The following is a 20,213-nucleotide window of genomic DNA, read 5'->3' as shown; positions in this document are numbered from 1 at the left end:
TCGCCCCCACCCTACGGCGCAAGGACACAAGATTGAGAGCTGCCCTGACGGTGGAAAAGCGGGTGGCTATTGCAATCTGGAAGCTGGCAACTCCAGACAGCTACCGGTCGGTCGGGAACCAGTTTGGAGTGGGAAAGTCGACCGTTGGAATCATGTTGATGCAAGTTTGCAGGGCAATTAATCGCATCCTGCTAAGAAGGACCGTGACTCTGGGGAACGTGCAGGACATTGTGGATGGCTTTGCACAAATGGGTTTCCCTAACTGTGGAGGGGCGATAGATGGGACACATATTCCTATTCTGGCACCCCCACACCTAGCATCAGAGTACATTAATCGGAAGGGGTATTTCTCCAGGCGCTTGTGGATCACCGTGGGCGTTTCATTGACATTTACACAGGCTGGCCTGGAAAGGTGCATGATGCACACATCTTTCGGAACACTGGCCTGTTCAGGAAGATGCAGGCAGGGACTTATTTCCCAGACAGGAAGATCGCAGTAGGGGACGTCGAAATGCCCATTGTGATCCTTGGAGACCCCGCTTACCCGTTACTGCCTTGGCTCATGAAACCCTATACAGGGAAGCTTGACAGGAGCAAGGACCGGTTCAACTACAGGCTGAGCCGGTGCTGAATGACTGTGGAGTGTGCTTTTGGGTGTTTAAAAGCCTGCTGGAGGTCCCTGTATGGGAAGCTAGACTTGGGGGAAAGCAGCATCCCCGTGGTTATATCTGCATGCTGTACCCTCCATAATATTTGTGAAGGGAAGGGTGAAACAGTCAGTCAGGCATGGACCACCGAGGTTCAAGTCCTGGAGGCTGAATTTGCACAGCCAGAGAGCAGGGCTACTAGAGAGGCCCAGCACAGGGCTACAAGGATTAGGGATGCCTTGAGGGAAGAATTTGAGGCTGAAAGCCAACAGTAATGTTTGCTGCCTTGCATGGGATTGGTTATACTGTTAGGATTCTATTATCCCTAACATGATTTGCAGTGACTGTTTCTTTACTGGGATAAGGTATCTTTCACTATCTGCAATAATAAAGACTGTTTTCAAAGCCAAGATTTATTTTATTGAAAAGAAAAAAACTTCATTGACAGACGCACAACATTTCAGGAACCTAAAAGGGCAGGGGGGTGGGTTGGTGAACTGTACAGTCACAAGTTTGCATATGTCCTGTCTGCAGTGCTGTGCAATGGCTGCTGCCCTTCAGGGTGCATATACTGCATGGTGATGGGGGTTGAGTGCAGAGGGTAAGAGTTGTAGTTGTCAGGGCTGGTTGGTGAACGTACAGGTGTTGGAGGCAGCTGGTGGTGGTAAGAACCTGGATGCTGGGGAAGGGGGTTTGGAGCTGACATTGGGGCAGAAGAGAATAAAATTTGGGATGGGGGGGGCTGTGGGGCAGCACGGGACTGCTTTGCCTGCATGGCTACGAGTGCCTGGAGAGAGTCTACTTGGCGCGCCAGGATGCCTAGCAGCTGGTTTGTGCTTTTCCTCTTTGCCACAGTGTTTCTCTGCCAATGTCTCTGGCAGATCCCGCTTTCCCTTTCTCTCCACTCCTGCAGGTGTTTACTCTCTCTAGCAGAGTGATTAATAACTGTTTTCAGCACGTCTTCCTTGGTTTTTCGCGGCTTTTTCCTCAGATTCTGTAGTCTCTGTGCTGTGGTAGATCTGGGCAGTCCAGCAGTCAAGGTCACTTTTGGAAGGCAAAAATGGCAACAGTTAACAGGGTAGCATTGTTAATTATCTCATCCAGACAGTAATTCCCACACACTGAAGGAGTTTACAGTCTTCACTTTAGCATACTTTTCCCATACCAAATAAGAGCACACAACACAACAGGAGCCACGAAATGGTGAGTAAGGGGTACTGGGTGCTTCAGGGCTGTGCAGAGGTTTCTGTGCATTGGGGACAGCAAACAGCTGCAGGGTGGATCTGCACTAAACAGTCTCCCAACATTTTCCACAGGAGTTACTCCTGGAAGATATCTCCCTGCTGCGGGTCACCAGGGAAGAGCGGGAAGGTCTTCTACAGCAATGCGGATTCCGCCCTGGCCCCTATGCAGCTTGCCTGTGTGCAGCAATGGTCCCCCCCCCCCCTCGCGGCACAGTGGTGCGGACGCGTTAGCCTGACTGGGACAAGGACCACAGTGGCTCTCCCTATAAACCTGCGCAGGCACATTGCCCACGCTCTGGCTGAAACATTTGAGGAGATTACTGTAGCTGATTACCGTGACGTGATAGACCACATCAATGGGCTATTCCACATCTAGGCATGCATGCATGCAGCCTTAACCCCCCGTCCTCTCCCGAAACATTTCCACCCTGAAAATAAAAGCCACTTACCGGTAACCCGCTCCTCTGCTTGTCCTTCAGCAACTGCTGGCTGCTGTGATTGGCTACCTTCCTCCTGGCTTGAGAAGAGCTGCTGGCTGCATGCCTCCTGGGACTCGGGTGTCTTTTTCCCCCATCCCAGTAGCTTCACTCGCGGTTTCCTCCCCCGCCGCCGCCCCCTCGTCCTCCTGCTCCTGTCCCCCACCCTGCTCAGAAGTGTCCATCGTGGTCCTCGGATTGGCAGTGGGGTCACCCCCAAGTATCGCGTCCATCTCCCTGTAAAAACGGCAGGTCGTGGGGGCAGCGCCGGAGCGGCGGTTTCCCTCACGGGCTTTGTAATAGGCACTCCGCAGCTCCTTTACTTTTAACCTTGCATTGCAGCGCATCCCGATCATGGCCCCTATCCAGCATGGACCTTGATACCTGCTCAAAGATATCATAATTCCTACGGCTGGAGCGCAGCTGGGACTGCACAGCTTCCTCCCCCCCCAAACACTAATGAGGTCCGGCAACTCGCCATTGCTCCATGCTGGGGCTCGTTTGCCACGTGGAGGCATGGTCACCTGGAAAGATTAACTGATTGCACTCCAACCTGGCTGCAGCAAACAGGAAGGGGATTTTTAAAATTCCCGGGGCATTTAAAGGGCGGGTCACCTGAGGCCAGAGCAGTAGAGTGCAAACTGATGAGCAGAGTGGCTGAACAGGAATTCTGGGATATCTCCTTATTCCCTGGAGGCCAATTAAAGCATTGGTGTGTGTCCAGACCTGATGAACAGTGCTGGATCACCAGCGCTGCATTCCTTATACCCCAACCCGAACGGGTGTACAGCCAGCGCTGCAGCCAGGGAGTTGCAGCGCTGGATGTGCCTTGCAAGTGTGGACAGAGAATAATTGCAGCGCTGGAAAGCCTCCACCAGCGCTGCAACTTGCAAGTGTAGCCAAGCCCTGAGATGTGTTTTATAATGATTACGCTTGCCATATACTAGAGTGATTTACAGTCTTTAAGATCCCTTTTTACTCAATAGCAATTTCGTACCCATTTTGTGGGTGTGTGGCAGTCACTGAAGTAATATTGTAGTGCTGAGCTGACAAAATGGGGATTATAAAGAAGCATTTACCAGCTTATTGAAGATGAGGGGAAAATATCAACATCATTTTGTCTGATCACCCACCTGAACCTATTAGTGTTTTTTGTTTTTTATCTAATGGCCTCGTTCAAAATGCTTTAGAAAAACATAGGAAAAAAACACCCTGAAAGTTGCCAAGGGTGGGAAATGTACTCCATGCCAGGCAATTTAATGATATAATATTCCAGTCCTATGCTGCTATGAATGGGATGCAGTGTTGGAGCATTAAACATCCCCATGGTGTGAATTCCAATAAGTTCCTGTAAAAAGACATTCCCTTCCTGTGGGACAGGTGGAAATATGTGATAGGTCAGTAGCTATATTATTCAAAGGGGAAACATGGCTATGATGCTAGAACTGTGGAAAGATGGAACTTTGGTTAATTGAAGAATACAGAAGGGCTGAATAGTGGCCTAATATCTAAAGAGTCTTAGCTCATTATTTAAAAAAAAATTATACTGGCTTCTTAAGTGATCGTCATCTTTTAATTTTGCAATTTCTACTTTATTCAGCTAGGTGCAAAGCAGCCTTTTGAGGATTTCCTCCCTTGGAACAACAGTGCTGTGTGATTTAACACCCTTCTGCAGAAACACCCATGTCAATTAAACTGAACAGCATTTGTATCTCCCTCCAGGTTAACTAATTATTTCCCAGAAGTCTCCCGGTCATCAAGCTACTTAGGCAGTTCTAACATCATAGCAACAATACAAGCAAGTCAAAGCTTTGGTTATAGCATTATACTCTCCAGTATTTGTACCGTGTAAGTGGTATTGTATGTCTGAACTAGAGCTATTTGAAGCAAACAATTTACTCAGTATTTTTAGTTCTTTATTCTGATCATGAATTATTTGTGAAAAGACTCTTGTCCATGAGTGTACTTGTTACTTGAAAATTATTCTGAGTGGTTTATTGTGAACTGGGCATGAGCTAATCCCTGTGACTATTCCTTTGAGTAGGCGCTATTCCTAATCTGCTGTGTGACTGGTCACCTTGATCATGGGGTAGTGTTTCTGCTCCCTGATTGGATGACTTCCAAACCTACAGAAGAGCTATCAAGTATTTGACATTTCCCTTCTGTGACTGCTCTTGCAAACAAGAATGGAACTGTACCATTGATGGTTATAATTAGAGGAGGTCTTTTTATTTAAATGGGGAACATGAATAGATTCCTTTGTCCATGTCTGCTCCCCATTGTAGAGCATGCATGCCTGGGATATAGGAAACTACCAAAGCACGTTATTTGGAGCACCTTATTAAAATATTGGCTTCTCATCACTGGCTGTATTTGACTGTGAAACACAACACATTTTTCTATAGTGTTCTGAAGCCTTGATTTTAATGTGTGTAAATTTTTCCAGAAAAAATTGGCAAAACCTACATGCAGGTGAAGCAGAAGAAATAGGGATCTGTTTAATCAGTGTCCCTGAGTATTAGTGTCTTTGTCTTCTATATTTCTTGTAGCTACCACATTCCTGCTTTTTAGTGTTTTTTCTCTCCGTTGCTGTGGCTGTTGCATGCTGGTAACGTCTTTTCGCATGGAGCAGCCCTTCTGTGCAGTATGTAACTGAATCTTGCACAGTGTTACAGACGTCCTTGTTTTTACCTTTAATGCCTGTCTACTTACTTGCTCATCCAAAACTGTGATCAAACCTGTCATCCAATTATTTTTCACGCATCCAGCACTATATTCTCTGGTTACTTTACCTCTCTCTGATTCTCTTCTCCCCCCCACACTCTTACAATTACTGAATTGGTTGTAATGAGACAAGATGTGAGACTGGCAGCACTGTACACATTGAAACACCCTGTCTAATGACCTCAGATGTAAGAAATACAGGAGCTGTTTCTGAGAATCCTGCTTTTTCCTAATATTAGCACATAAGGTGAATCTGTTGGCAGGTAATGTAACCCATTATAAAATCTCTTGTATTCCCAATACTAAAACTATCACTCCAAACACTGCAGTGTCACGGTTTTGTCAGCTGTAGTGTTTTGGACCATTGCTGTACAATTAGTAAACGAAACCGTATTTAGGTAACCTCCATTATTACACCTTCATCTTATCTGTTTCTTAACACTCAGAAAATGGATAGTTTTCCATAGAACGTGTCTTGTATTTGACGAAAACTCAAAAGAATGAAAGCCAGGAAACAAACTACAATTTGCAGCCACTCTCATTCCAAATGTTCCTTTCTGACTTAAAATCACAGCATACACATTTTATTAGAAGGCAAGGTTACGTTTGGGAGGATACTGTGTGTCAGATGGGGTGAGAGTGAATGACAACAGGTTATATAGCAGCAGTGAGCAGGGGTGGCTCTAGGATTTGCGCTGCCCCAAGCACAGCGGCACGCCGCGGGGGGTGCTCTGACGGTCGCTGGTCCCGCGGCTCCGGTGGACCTCCCGCAGACGTGCCTGTGGAGGGTCCGCTGGTCCCACGGCTCCAGCGGACCCTCCGCAGGCACGTCTGCGGGGGGTCCACCGGAGCCGTCTGCCACCCTCCCACGGGACGCCGCCCCAAGTGCGTGCTTGGCGCGCTGGGGTCTGGAGCCGGTCCTGGCAGTGAGAGCGGGCTAGATCCTTGACTGGTCATTTCCAGACACTTGTGTTAAACTGGATCCACATTTGGGGGAGCCCTGCTCTGATAGCTCTTACGAGGCCCACCAAAGAAGGGCTCCCTTCCTGTGGATGTTAGCAAGTCCATAGGAGATATGTGGAGATAAAGGGGGTCATGGACAGTGGAAGTGAATGGAAAAGGAGATGAGGAAGCTTTGATCCAGATGGGAAAACATTGAGCACTCTACACATGCACTTAGATGCCTCCCTTGGTGCCCTGCACCCACCTTCCATGTCCTCTATATCTATTGCTCCTTGTCCACTTTACTCCCATTGTCATTGCACCATGATATTCTGGTACTTAATAACAATGGTGGTTTTTGCATATTTAAAGAGTACTGTTTACATCCATGCAATGTGGAAAAGCCACCAGCGCACTACAGTTTCCCAGGGATCATTGTATATAGAACTTTGGAAATAAAATACCTGCCTAATTTTTTAAATGCATTTGACTGTAATTTCTAAAAATTTCTTAAGCTCTTCTCAGTAGAAAAAAATTGTTAAAGTTTTATTTCTTATGTCCCTTAACCAATATAAAAGCACTGGTTAGGTGGTAATTTAAGTGGTACTAACATTTAATAGCAGGCCGCCCATAAAGATGAAAAATAGACCTTGTAATAGACAGGAGAGAGTCATTGTAACATTAGCCTTAACCAACAGGATGACTAGGAAACCATAAATAGAAAGGGTCAAAGAGACCACAAAAGCAAATTAAAAGACAGACTCTAAGATTATCAGTTAACATTTCCATTGTATTAACTAAGGATGGTCAAATCTTAATAGATGTCAGTTTGAGTTTGTAACCAATAACACCTGAAGTTCTTGTCTCTCATACTGCTCAAGGTTTATAAATCTGTTTGTTGGGGGTGAGAGTCAGTGCAGAACTGTTCCTGGTAAATCTGTCTGAAGCTTATTCAAACACCTTAATTTGCAAAATCAATCTGGAAAACTTGCAAGAATTACTCTTTTTGTGAATTCCAGTATTTCTTGCTTCCAATAAATGCTGTGGAAACAGCCTTTCTTGTGGCATTTCTATTCCCATCTGATCTACTTCTGTTGTTGATCCAATCTCAAACCTAGAAGTGTAGAGGTGAATGGAAGTGAAAAATTATGTAGATTAAAAAAATTTATCAGATTCAAGTTTTGGACAAACCTGTGGGTCAGTTCTAACTCTACCTAAATTGGTTTGCCCTTTCCTAATTGTAACTGCAGTGGTAATTTGCAACAATTTTTAGCAGAATGATTTTGGTACTATGGTATTATATTTCTGAAACAGATGTTTGGATATTGTTTTCTATTAATGCAGTTTTACATTGGAATTATTTTCTTGGTATGGTAACGAAGGGAAAAATGATGGTTTTAATAGTATTCTTATTGAAGGCATACAGTATATGTGTGTGTCTGTATAATTCTTAAAGTTCTTAATAGATTCAAAAGGCCAGAAGAGACCAGCATGATCTAGGTTATCTAGGATAATGCAAACCACAGAATTTTTCACCCGGTAATTTCTGCATTGCACCCATAACTTCTGGTTGAGATAGAGCAATATTATAAGGAGTCAGGCTCTCTAGCCATTCATTTTCCTGTCTAACTGATCAGTTCATATGAAACCCAGGTTAGAAATAACTGAAAATGATCTCTACATGGCTGTTTTATCCTGTGTGAAATCAGTTGCTGGCTTCTGACCAGTTTTTAATAGAATTCAGGTAGCAAAAACCAGCATCAAAATTGTCCTTGTTTATGTTTTAGCTGCTGCTGGGGTGTGCTCAACAATGTGTATGGAATGCATGGCCCCTACCCCAAGGAGTGTCGGCCAGTTTTCTTTCTATTGGCAGTCTCAGAAGAGATGCTTTGAAGCTGAATTAGCCTTTCAGTTCCTCAAACAGGTTTGAGGCACATGAATAGGGTGATGCAGAGAAGCTTTCACTACCACAACTGTGTCTAATCTGGAGATAGAGGCCTACAACCTCCATGAACGTGTGTCTAGCATTTTTCATATACACTAAATTCACTACAAAATTAAAATCTAGACAAGAAAGAAAAATCTATGGTAAAAAAAGGCCATTAAGTTAACGATACATCTAAATCCACAAAAGCATTAGAATGCAGATTTAAGGGTATATAAAGCCTGGCTGACACTGCATGCTTTATCTTACATGGTTGTGCCTGGGTATGTCACCTGGGACCGAGTGAGAACTCTGTAGTGCAGCACAAACGTGTGCTGCAAAACCTACTAACAGCAAAAATAGTGGAGGTCAATTTATCGGTCTTAAATTAAATCCTTTCATTCCAAATACAGCCATTTTGATATAAACACTTTTGCCTGTGGCTTCCCTGTTAGCTCAGCCTTGCAGAAGGAAGGTTGTCTCCAGCTAAGAGCAGCATTAAAGTAGCAAACGCTTGCTTTTCTTCATGTAAAGTTGTTTCATTCATTCTTTTTTTTTTTAAATTTACAGTGTTGCCAAGCCCAAGTATTCAAAAATTGAGTCAAGCTGCCCCATGTCCATGAGGCTGGCTTAAAAATAATTTTAAAAAAAAAGTTGATATTTGTCTTTAGTTTTTGAGTCTTTATGGCGCATGCTTTCAAGTTTTTTCTCCTCAACCACAAAAGCTAGGAATTTAGGGCTTGCTGACACAATTAGTCTGCTGCAAGCTGGGGCGTGACTCTATCTTGCACTAGGCTGCCACCATCTGTCTGTCCATCCTGCTGATGTGTGGTTAGAGCAGTCTAGTTAGGGCACTTTGAGCTAGCACTTTGAAAGGGGCTAGCTCAGTGTCCATTATGAACTGTTGTTTGTGTACATGCAGCTGACATGTGTTAATTAGACTGCAGTGGAGTAGTGTGAAGTGGATTTAAAGCCCAGCATGTGGTGGTCTGACAAGCCCTTAGTATATTTCTAATAAAACCTATGATTTTCCTATAATAACAAGACTCCAAGGGCTGAGGTTTTGAAATAAAACACCAAATATTGCAAGAGTTATGATAAAATAATGAGTTGACAACACCTTAACAGAAGTGAATTTTGGGTATGAAAAAAATAGTGGGGCTTCCCATAACTTTTGCTGCTTTCTGTATATATGCTGGGAATTTAAGAGCTGGCCATTAATCTTTAAATAAAGGCTTAGACTTTAAGGCCAAAAGGGGCCATCATGATTATCTAGTCTGACCTCCTGCAAGTTACAGGCCACAGAACCTCACCCACCCACTATATTATGTTATGGGTAGCAGGCTTATAACCTCTGGTCGAGCTACTGAAGTCTTCAAATCTTGATTTTTTTTTTTTAAAGACTTCAAGTTATAGCGAATCCACCATTTTACTGTAGTTTAAACCAGCAAGTGACCCAGGACCCATGCTGCAGAGGAAGATGAAACCCCCCACAGGGTCTCTACCAAACTGACTTGGGGGGAAAATTCCTTCCCAACCCCAAATATAGCGATCGGTTAGACCCTGAGCATGTGAGTGAGATCCACCTGGGAAAGAATTGTATGTGGAAATTCAGAACCCCCTCCTATCTTTCAAATGCCTATTACTGTAATAAATCACATTGGGAGACAACCCACTTGGGTAAAGTGACTCACATATGAGTTTGCTGTCTTAGGAGCTAAATTTCTCTGTTGCCCAAATACAGCCATCACACCATAAACAATTGTGCTACTGCTACCCTGTTAACTCAGCCTTGTGCAAGTTTGTCTCCAGCTAACAGCAGCTTCCATGCTGTGAACTCTTGCCTCCCCTGCTGCATTCACTTCAATAAGATGTGAACTCTAGAGCCTAATTAGGTGGTTTGAAATACTGAGGATTGGATTTAGTGCATAGCCCTGCATAGAAGACTTTGTGGAGCTGCACTGCTACACAGGAGGAACACTAGCAAAAATTGTGCCTGAGAAAATACAGCATCTCCCAGTGCTGTTTGGTGCCCATAATGGGTGCACAGTCTGCAGCTTCCTGTAGAATGAAAGCAGATTGTTCCTTTTAGTGCCTTGCCCCTAGCTTCCTAGGCTGATGCTGAGGGAATGACCTGGCCATAACTATGATTGGATGATATGTCTTGTGCAGCTTCCACTGTGAGCCTGAAAAGAGCTGCATACAGTCTAACCATAATAGTGATACACATGTTTAATTTTTATTGTGTTGGAAGAAAATTATTAAATATATATATATATATATATATATATATATATATATATATATATATATATATATATATATCTATAGCTCTAGTGTCTATGTGATATAGATTATATTGCACTATTAGGGCCACACAGTTAAAACCACAAAGCCAGAAAAAGCAAAAGTTTTAAAGGGAGGCAGTGCGACCTAGTGCAGTGACTTTCAATGTATGGTCCATGAACTCCTGGGGGGCTGCAGACTATATTGAAGACTTTCAAAGGTATCTGCACCACCATCCAACACTTTTTAGGGGTCCACAAATGAAAAAGGTTGACCACCACTGGCTTAGTGCATAGGGTACCTGGAGTGAAATTCAGGAGATCTATTCTCCTCCCCCCCCACCCCTGCTTACATGCTGTGGGACTTTGGGCAAGTCACTTCACTTCTCTGTGCCTGTTTTCCCTTCCAACCGTTGGTCTATGATGTGTACTTAGACATTAAACTTTTCAGGGTAAGGGCTGTTTCCTACTATGTATAAAGCCTAGCATTACAGGTAGGTCTCTGATCTCACTTGGGAGCTCTAGGTGGTACTGTAATACAAATAATATAGCTCCTACAGTGAAATTTATTTGCCTTTAATCCACATAACTCTACACATCATGGATCTTCTATGGTATAAAGTTAATAGCATAAACGGAAATATGCTAAATGAAACAAATAGAAAATACTACATATGTGCTGCATGTCTTGGTTAACATGACTTTAATGCTTTATTCTGTTTTCTTATTTTAACGTTGCAACCTTAACACTGCATTTGTGTTCATATAACAAGTATTAGTGGCAGATCTTTACAGACTTTTTATTTTAATTCTGAGCATTTCCCACCTGTCAGATCATTTATATAGTTAGAACACATGCAGTCCAGTGTTTTGGGGGAAGGAAGAATCTAAGTCCCAGATTTTTAAAGATATTGAGACATTGCTCTGCTTAGCTTTGCAATGCCTAACTGACTTAGGAGCCTAAGACTTAGTGATAGTCAGTGAGACTTAGGCTCTTAAATAGAGCTGGGTGAAAGATTTCATTGAAGTTTTAGTCACCCTGAAACTAGTCACTAATTTGACCCAACAGTTTTTAGGGGTGTGTGTGTGTGTGGGTGTGTCCTCCTTTATAATAATGGTTAGTGCACTTGCAAGGGATGGTGTGGGGGCTAGGTTTGAATCCTCACTCTGGTGCAGGGGCTTGAACTCAGATCTCCCCTGCTGGTTAGTTTGCTGCCGATTTAGTCTATTCTGGGGTGTGTCACCCTCAGTCTCTCCTGTTGATGCTGTTACATTCTGTATAAATACTTAAAATATTCATTGTGCCAAAGAGAATGATAGTACAGCCTGGTGATTCAGGTACTCAAGCTTGGAGGTAGGAGATCTTAATTCAAATCTTCTCTCTGTGATTCAAAGTAGGGATTTGAATTCACATCTGACTTTGCAGGTGAAGGCCTTAATCACCAGGCTGTAGAGTCACATTCTCTCTCTCTCTCACTCTGACACAATGGATATGTATACAAGGTGGAACAGCTTCAACAGGTGAGAGACTGTGAGCAACCCATCCCAGAACTTGCTGGCCTGCAATGGACTTCTTCAGTTTGTCAGCAAATTCTGAAAATATTCTGAACCCAGCCAAATAGTGTCCCTGGTTTTTTGGTTTGCTGGCTGAACTGAAAAATCAATTATTCACCCAATTCTACTTCTAAATCGCTTCTGAAAATGAGACTTGACTCCTAAGACAGCTAGGCCTTGAAATGTTGAGCAGAGCAATGCCTAACTACCTTTTTACAAGCCGGGCTTAAGTTTCCTACAAAAGTGAGCAATGCTCATGTTCTAGTGATATTAGACAGTATGTGACCCATGTGCAAAGCGCAGAGGAGTGACAGACTTCTGGGTTCTAGTTGTGACTGCCATAGACTCACTTTATGGCCTTGAGCATGTCACAAAGGCCAATGTTTGCAAGCATGGATGCATACACTAGACTGTGAAATCCATATTTAGCCACTAAAATAGAAGTGATCTGTCTTTCAGAAGTACTGACCACTTCCAAATCTCATTGACTTCAGTAGGAGTTCTGTACTCAGCAGCTCTTAAAAATCAGGACACTTTAATTAAGGTGCTTAAAAATGGATTAAGAGCCTAACTTTAGGCTGGACGATCATAGAATATTAGGGTTGGAAGGGACCTCAGGAGGTCATCTAATCCAATCCGCTGCTGCTCAAAGCAGGACCAATCCCCAGACAAATTTTATTTTGCCTCACTTCCCCAAATGGCCCTCTCAAGGATTGAACTCACAACCCTGGGTTTAGCAGGCCAACACTCAATCCACTGAGCTATCCTTCCCACACACTTGAAAACACTGACCTTGACCTTTGTGTGCCTCAGTTTTCTCACCTTTATAAGGATGATACTTCCTTAGAATGCTGGTGCAGTGTCATGATTGTACATTTCTTTGGGAATCTCAAGTGGTGGGCACGATGTCAGAAAAAAGAAATACAATTATTTAGTATCTGGTGATATGCCTACTTTGCACTGATGTAAAATGACTACACAAGACAGAAGGCAGTGGTGAATCTGGCCCTAAAAGCATTACCATGCAGTTGTTACATTAAATCAGTAAAATCTACTTTTTTGCATATTCTGTAACTTAAAGTCTTGGATCTTGTGAGCCAGATCTTCAGCTGTTGTGAATTAAAGAAAAAGGAGCTATATCAGTTTAATTCTAGACTGAGACATAAAAATCAAGAATTTAACCCTTGAAAATAAAGTTTTATCATTCTTAATTACAGTGGCACAATCATTACTCTATGTAAGGTTTTTGCCATTGTTTGAAACATATGGTGGATTTTTTCTTCTATTGTGGTGAATTGTGCATCATTTTCTTTCATTAGCTAAGCTCCTCCAACTTCATCTTTCCAAATTAATGCAAACTTAACTGTTCATTGTCAACTGATTCATTAATGTAGAGCCAAACTCCACAGAACCATATGGCCTGAAGTTAATAAATTTAAATACATGATGTCAAGTAAATTAGAGCTAGTGGTTTTTAATGTTGATAGCTTTTACTGCAAAACTCTTTTTACGACTGTCCAGAGACTTTGATTTTTTTCAGATGTTCTTCACATGCATTGTTTTGTATATGAGAACACAATAGAATCATAGATTAGGGTTGGAAGAGACCTCAGGAGGTCATCTAGTCCAACCCACTGCTCAAAGCAGGACCAACCCCAACTAAATCCTCCCAGCCAGGGCTTTTGTCAAGCCAGGCCTTAAAAACCTCTAAGGATCAAGATTTCACCATATCCCTAGGTAACCCATTCCAGTGCTTCACCACCCTCCTACTGAACTAGTTTTTTCTAATATCCAATCTACATCTTCTTCACTGCAATTTGAGACCATTGCTCCTTGTTCTGTCATCTGCCACTACTTTGAACAGCCTAGTGCCATCCTCTTTGGAACCCCCCTTCAGGTAGTTGAAGACTGCTATGAAACCTCCCCCCCACTCTTCTGCAGACTAAATAAGCAGAGTTCTCTCAGCCTCTCCTCATAAGTCATGTGTCCCAACCCCTAATCATTTTCATTGCCCTCCGCTGGACTCTCTCCAATTTGTCCATATCCCTTCTGTAATAGGGGCCCCAAAACTGGACACAATACTCCAGATGTGACCTCACCAGTGCTGAATAGAGGGGAATAATCACTGCCCTTGATCTGCTGGTAATGCTTCTATTAATGCAGCACAATATGCCATTAGCCTTCTGGGCAACAAGGGCACACTGTTGACTCGTATCCAGCTTCGCATCCACTGTAAACCCCAGGTCCTCTTCTGCAGAACTGCCGCTTAGCCAGTCAGTCCCCAGTCTGTAGCGGTGCATGGGATTATTCTGTCCTAAGTTTAGGACTCTGCACTTGTCCTTATTGAACCTCCATCAGATTTATTTTGGCCTAATCACCCAATTTGTCTAGGTCACTCTGGACCCTATCTCTACCCTCCAGCGTATCTACCTCTCCCCACATCTTAGTGTCATCTGCAAAATTGCTGAGGGTGCAATCCATCCCATCATCCAGATCATTAATGAAGATCTTGAAAAGAACTGGCCCAAAGACAGACCCCTGAGGCACTCTGCTTGATACCAGCTTCCAACTAAACATCGATCTGTTGATCACTACCCATTGAGCCCGACGATCTACCCAGCTTTCTATCCACCATAGTCCATTCATCCAATCCATACTTTTTTAATTTTCTGGCAAGAATACTGTGGGAGACAGTAGCAAAAGCTTTGCTAAAGTCAAGATATATCACATCCACTGCTTTTTCCCATATCCACAGAGCCAGTTACCTCATCATAGAAGGTAATCAGGTTGGTCAGGCATGACTTGCCCTTGGTGAATTTTACTGTTCCTGATCACCTTCCTCTTCTCCAAATGCTTCAGAATGGATTCCTTGAGGACCTGCTCCATGATTTTTTCCAGGGACTGAGGTGAGGCTGACTGGTCTGTAGTTCCCCATATTCTCATTCTTCCCCTTTTTTAAAGATGGGCACTATATTTGCCTTTTTCCAATCTTCCAGGACCTCTCCCGATCACCACATGTTTTCAAAGATAATGGCAATGGCTCTGCAATCACATCAGCCACCTCCCTCAGCACCCTTGGATGCTCTAGATCCGGACCCATGGACTTGTGCATGTCCAGCTTTTCTAGATAGTCCTTAACCTGTTCTTTCACTACTGAGGGCTGCTCACCTCCTCCCCATACTGTGCTGCCCAGTGCAGCAGTTTGGGAGCTGACCTTGTCTGTGATGTCCTGAGGCAAAAAAAGCATTGAGTTCATTGTCTGTCACTAGTTTGCCTCCCCCATTCAGTAAGGGTCCCACACTTTTTTCCCTGACCACCTTCTTGTTGCTAACATCTGTAGAAACCAGTCTTGCAACCCTTCCCATCCCTTGCTATCTGCAACTCCAATTGTGCTTTGGCCTTCCTAATTACACCCCTGCATGCTCAAGCAATATTTTTATACTCCTCCCTAGTCGTCTGTCCAAGTTTCCACTCCTTGTAAACTTCCTTTTTTGTGTTTAAGCTCAGCAAAGATTTCTCTGTTAAGCCAAGCTGGTCTCCTGCCATATTTGCTATTCTTTCTGCAGATTGGGATGGTTTGTTCCTGTGCCCTCAATAAGGCTTCTTTAAAATATAGCCAGCTCTCCTGGACTCCTTTCCCCCTCATATTAGCCTCCAGGGGATCCTGTCCATCCCCGAGAGAGTCAGTCTGTTTTTTCTGAAGTCCAGGGTCTGTATTCTGCTGCTTTCCTTTCTTCCTTTTGCCAGGATCCTGAACCCGGCCATCTCATGGACACTGCTGCCCAGGTTGCCACCTACTTCTACTTCCCCTATCAATTCTTCCCTGTTTGTGAGCAGCAGGTCAAGAGGAGCACGGCCCCTGGTTGATTCCTCCAGAATTTGCACCAGGAAGTTGTCCCCAACACTCTCCAAAAACTTTCTGGATTGTCAGTGCACTGCTACTTTTTAGATCTACTTTCTTGCAGGAGTCTAATGGGAAAATATACATTTTCTTACAAATAAAAGGCTTGTGTGCACTGAAATGAAAATGACACCGTTTCGATTTCCTTCTCTGAAGGACCTACTCTACAGTCTGACAGCCACAAAGAGGGGAAAAAATGGAAGTGCATTGGGATGTAGGTGAATGAAAACCTTATCTGCATTCAAAAGCAAAAAATTCTGTGTCAGTAATTCTGGTGAAAGAAACATATTTCAAAATATCCACAGAATATTATTAGTGGTGGGCAAATTTCCCAGGTTTCAAGATCAATTTGGGTATGCATCCAAAGATTCAGAGGCCTGATTCAATATTCATTGCATTGCCAAAACTTCCATTAAACTTGATGGGAACTTGCAGGATCTAGACCCCAGATGATTATCAAAACTTTATCTGAATTATCCAAATCTCTCTCTGGCAGGTTTGCAAAGCATGTCATGCCTGCTCTATTGGATAGTCAACATAGGGTAACACCCTATTACTAACTAGAACTAATGACAACTGAGGAAGTTTATCTTTTTGCTCCTAGGGGGTCTGTGCTTTGTTGTTGAAAGTCCCATGTTCAAATTAAAATAAGAAAGTTTGGATCAAAACTCTCAAGCTTTAGCATTTTTTCTATCAGTATTTGCAGCATCAATTGGTTGGATTTGGTAGAAAACTAATGAGCATCTAGGATATCGCTCCTATAGTCATTTAAAATTTTGCTTCCCTTGCTTAACACTAAGATATAGCTGTTGTAGCCTCTTGTTGATCATGATTTTGTTGAAGACAATTCGCAGTGTTATTTACTTAAAATGGAGCAGGATCAGAGTTTTAACTGATCTGCAGAGACAGGACATATATATTTTTATTTTATTTTGAAAGGGCTGAATACTTTGAAGAGACAACTTGTGGGATTCCATCCAATAGAGAGAATGGTAAGATTACTCTATTGATCAAAGATCCATAAAGTCCAAAACTGACTGAAGAGTTACAAAGGGTTCTCACTAAATTAGGTGACTAGGCAAGAAAAAAGCAAATGAAATTCAAAGTTAAGTGCAAAGTAGTACACATTGTAAAATATAATCCTGCCTAGCCATACAAAACAATGGGATCTAAATTAGTGCTTATCACTTAAGAAAGATCTTGGTGTCACTGTGGATAGTACTCTGAAAAGATCTGCTCAAAGTGCAGTAGCAGTAAAAAAATAACAGTAATAGGAACCATTAGGAGAGGGATCGATAATAAAGCAGGAAATATAATGCCACTATATAAATCTATGGTATGCCCACACCTTGAATACTGAGTGCAGTTGTGGTTGCCCCATCTCAAAAAAATTATACATTAGAATTGGAAAAAGTATGGAGAAGGGCAACACACATGAGTATGGAATAGCTTCCATATGGGGAGAGATTAAAAAGACTGGGACTGATCTGATAGACATCTATAAAATCATGAATGGTGTGGAGAAAGTGAATAGGGAAGTGTTATTTACCCTCATCAAGAACCAGGGGTCACCCAATGAAATTAATAGGTAGCAGGTTTAAAACAAACAGAAGGAAGTACTTCACACAACACAGTCCACCTGTGAAACTCGTTTCCAGGGGATGTTGTGAAGACCAGAAATAGATTTGCGTGAAAAAAAGAATGAGAAGTTCCTGGAGGATCAATGGCTATTACCAACATAGTCAGGGATGCAACCCCATGCTCTGGGTGTCCCTAAACCTCTGACTGCCAAAAACTGAGACTGGACAACTGGGGATGGATCACTCAATAAATTGCCCTCTTGTGTTCATTCCCTCTGAAGCACCTGGCACCAGCCACTGTTGGAGGACAGGATACTAGGCTAGATGGACCATTGGTCTGATCCATCATGGCCGTTCTTATCCCTGCCCAGGATTGAGGACTGATTTGCCTTAGAATTGTGAGATGAAAGAGTAAGATACTGACCTTGGGGCCTCACTGGTAAGGCTGGGTGTGTGTGTGTGTGTGTGTTTTTTTTTCTGATGTTCAGAGAGGAAAGCCCCACCCTTGGTTGTGGGTGATCTAAGAACTACTCCACAGCCTCTACCCCAGCTTAAGGCTGGGGTGGCTTTTGTGACCCTGGTTCCCGCCTCCCAGCCCTACACACATACTTTGAAAATCTGACACTAAGAGCTCAAGGCCATATTTTTGCTCAACATGCTGAGGCGTTTTACAAAATCTTCCCACTTATTTTGGTGTCTAAATGGGAGCTGAGCACTTACAAAGAGGTGGCCCTAATTGTGGGAGCTAAACCCTTTTGAAAATCTAGCCCACAGCCAGGATCCATCCACATCCTGGCTCCAAAGAACCTCTTAATGTAGTTACTGGTAGTCCCCACAGCTCTGTGAACATGCTACAGAGAATCCTGCCTCACTCCTGTTGCCTGAGCTTTCAGGCAAGGTGGAGGTAGTGTGGGGTGGTGATGGGTTTTGTGGCAAGATATGGTCCTATAGAAAACTCCATATGCTCTGGCAGCAACTTGCATGTATTGTGTCTCCATTTAGATGGCTGGATGGCATGTGGCCCTCACACGTGGCATTCTGCATGATTTCTGAGGATTGCTTGATGGTTCAAATCATGAATGAAAAGAGCTGGCAAAAGGATTATGTACAGAGTGTCTCATTACCCTAGATGTTGGACAGTGATTAAATATGGGTACACAAAAATGTCCAAAGTAGTATCAGATAAAATAACCTATGTTCAAGAAGACAGAATTGACGTACCAATCATTATATTTGTATCAACTATGGGTGTGACCTTGGGCTACCGGTGTGGTAGGGGGTATGTGGTTATCCCCATTTCAGAGATGGGCAGTTGTGGCATCGAGAGATAAAGTGGCTTGTACAATGTCATATCGCTTAGTGCAGAAATGGGAATGGATCCCATATCTCCTGTCTCCCCTTATTATACCTTAATTGCAAAACCATATTTCTGTCCTACTATATATTGCTGTTATCTCAGTATGGTGATGTAAATGTGTGATAGTGGTTCTTTATTTCATTATATAAATAGTAAAAAATATTATTTTGACACAATAATTTAGATATCTATCTAGATACTCAGATACTGTAGCATCTGAGCCTGTCACAGTCATTGAAGGATTTTATCCTCTCAACACCCTTGTGAATTAATGATGTATTATTCCCATTTTAAAGGTTAGCTTAAGTGACTTGCCCAAGGTCACATGAGAAGTTTGTTGATGAGTTGGGAATTGAATGCAAGTCTCTGGGGTTCAAGACCAGCACCCTAACCACTCCACCATTCTTCCTCCAATAATGTTATTCCAAAATTCTATGTGGAATATAAGATGGTGCGGCATGGGGTATTTCCCTTACATGGGATTTGATGGTCCCATTACTTACAAGGGGCCCAGCCTCAAGAAGCTTGACATAGTTATCACTTTGTTCGTTTAAAAAAAAATAACTTTCTTCCTTCTCTTGACAAATGGACCAATGTAGAATTTACCTTCTTCAAATGACCTTGGGGTCTAGGGTGTGTAAGACTGAATCCTTGGCCAGTGTAATGTTTTCTATTTATTTGTGTATATATATTAATATATATATCCATTTATTTACATATATTTGTCCAGTCTTTCTATACATAATTATATATAATTGAATAAAACATGGAATTTTAAAGTACAGTATCTATAGCTGAGGTTTGAGTGTATTTGGATTTTTAATATTTTGTTACAGTGAATGTTGTACCCAACTTTCACCATAAAATAAATTTATATGAATGAAGAAGTAATAACTGCTTCCTTTTAGCATGAGCTGAGCCTAGCTTCAAAATCCAGTCATTTCAGAAGTTTGAGAGAAACTCACTTTTGTTGTCAGAGGGGAGAGGGGAAATGCCTTTGGCAGTCACCGTTGCATCTGTCATTCTAGTTCTATCATCCTTTTCTTTGTGTTTTTTAAAAAAAGTCTACAATGAAAATATTACAAAATATCTGCTCAGGTTGATTTGGTCAAATAAAACTAAGTTAACTTATTTTATTAATGCAAAGTATTAACTGAATAGGGGATCAGGAATTGCTTAGCCAGTGGTAACTCAAAATTGTGGGGGGGCAGGGTATGTATTATGGTCCCAATTCATTGAAGCACTTGGCCCATGGATGACCTGCATCAGAGTATTGGAATCTGTGGGCTCACCTCCCAGATTGCCCCAGGTGGGGATCTAAAGAGGCACAGGCCCATCTTTGCACTGGCTCAGTTTTGCACTTGTCATCTCCTGCATCCCCTCCCATGGGTCCCAGAACTTCTATTGCCTATGTAAAGGGGTTCCATAGCATGCTTTGTTTGTTTTGCTTCCTCAGAAAGGATTAACATATGCTAATTACCTCAACAAGAGCAGTGAGGAAAGGGGACACCATGCTGCAAGAGAATGGCCATCCAGCCTGCCCACCCACCCTACTGTAGATCATGATCCTCAAGCAGCT

General features: G+C 42.7%; 1 long non-coding RNA gene across 2 annotated transcripts in view; it reads left to right on the top strand.

The window, feature by feature from the left end:
• The window catches only part of LOC120395486, a 104,623-nt gene that overhangs the window by 34,124 nt on the left and 50,286 nt on the right, over positions 1 to 20,213 (top strand). The gene's annotated exons all lie outside the window — the stretch shown is intronic.

The sequence above is a fragment of the Mauremys reevesii genome, linkage group 1, assembly GCF_016161935.1.
Source record: "Mauremys reevesii isolate NIE-2019 linkage group 1, ASM1616193v1, whole genome shotgun sequence".
NCBI classification, from domain to species: Eukaryota; Metazoa; Chordata; order Testudines; family Geoemydidae; genus Mauremys; species Mauremys reevesii.
Note: the sequence above shows the minus strand (reverse complement) of the source record. Positions and strands in the feature narration are given on the sequence as shown.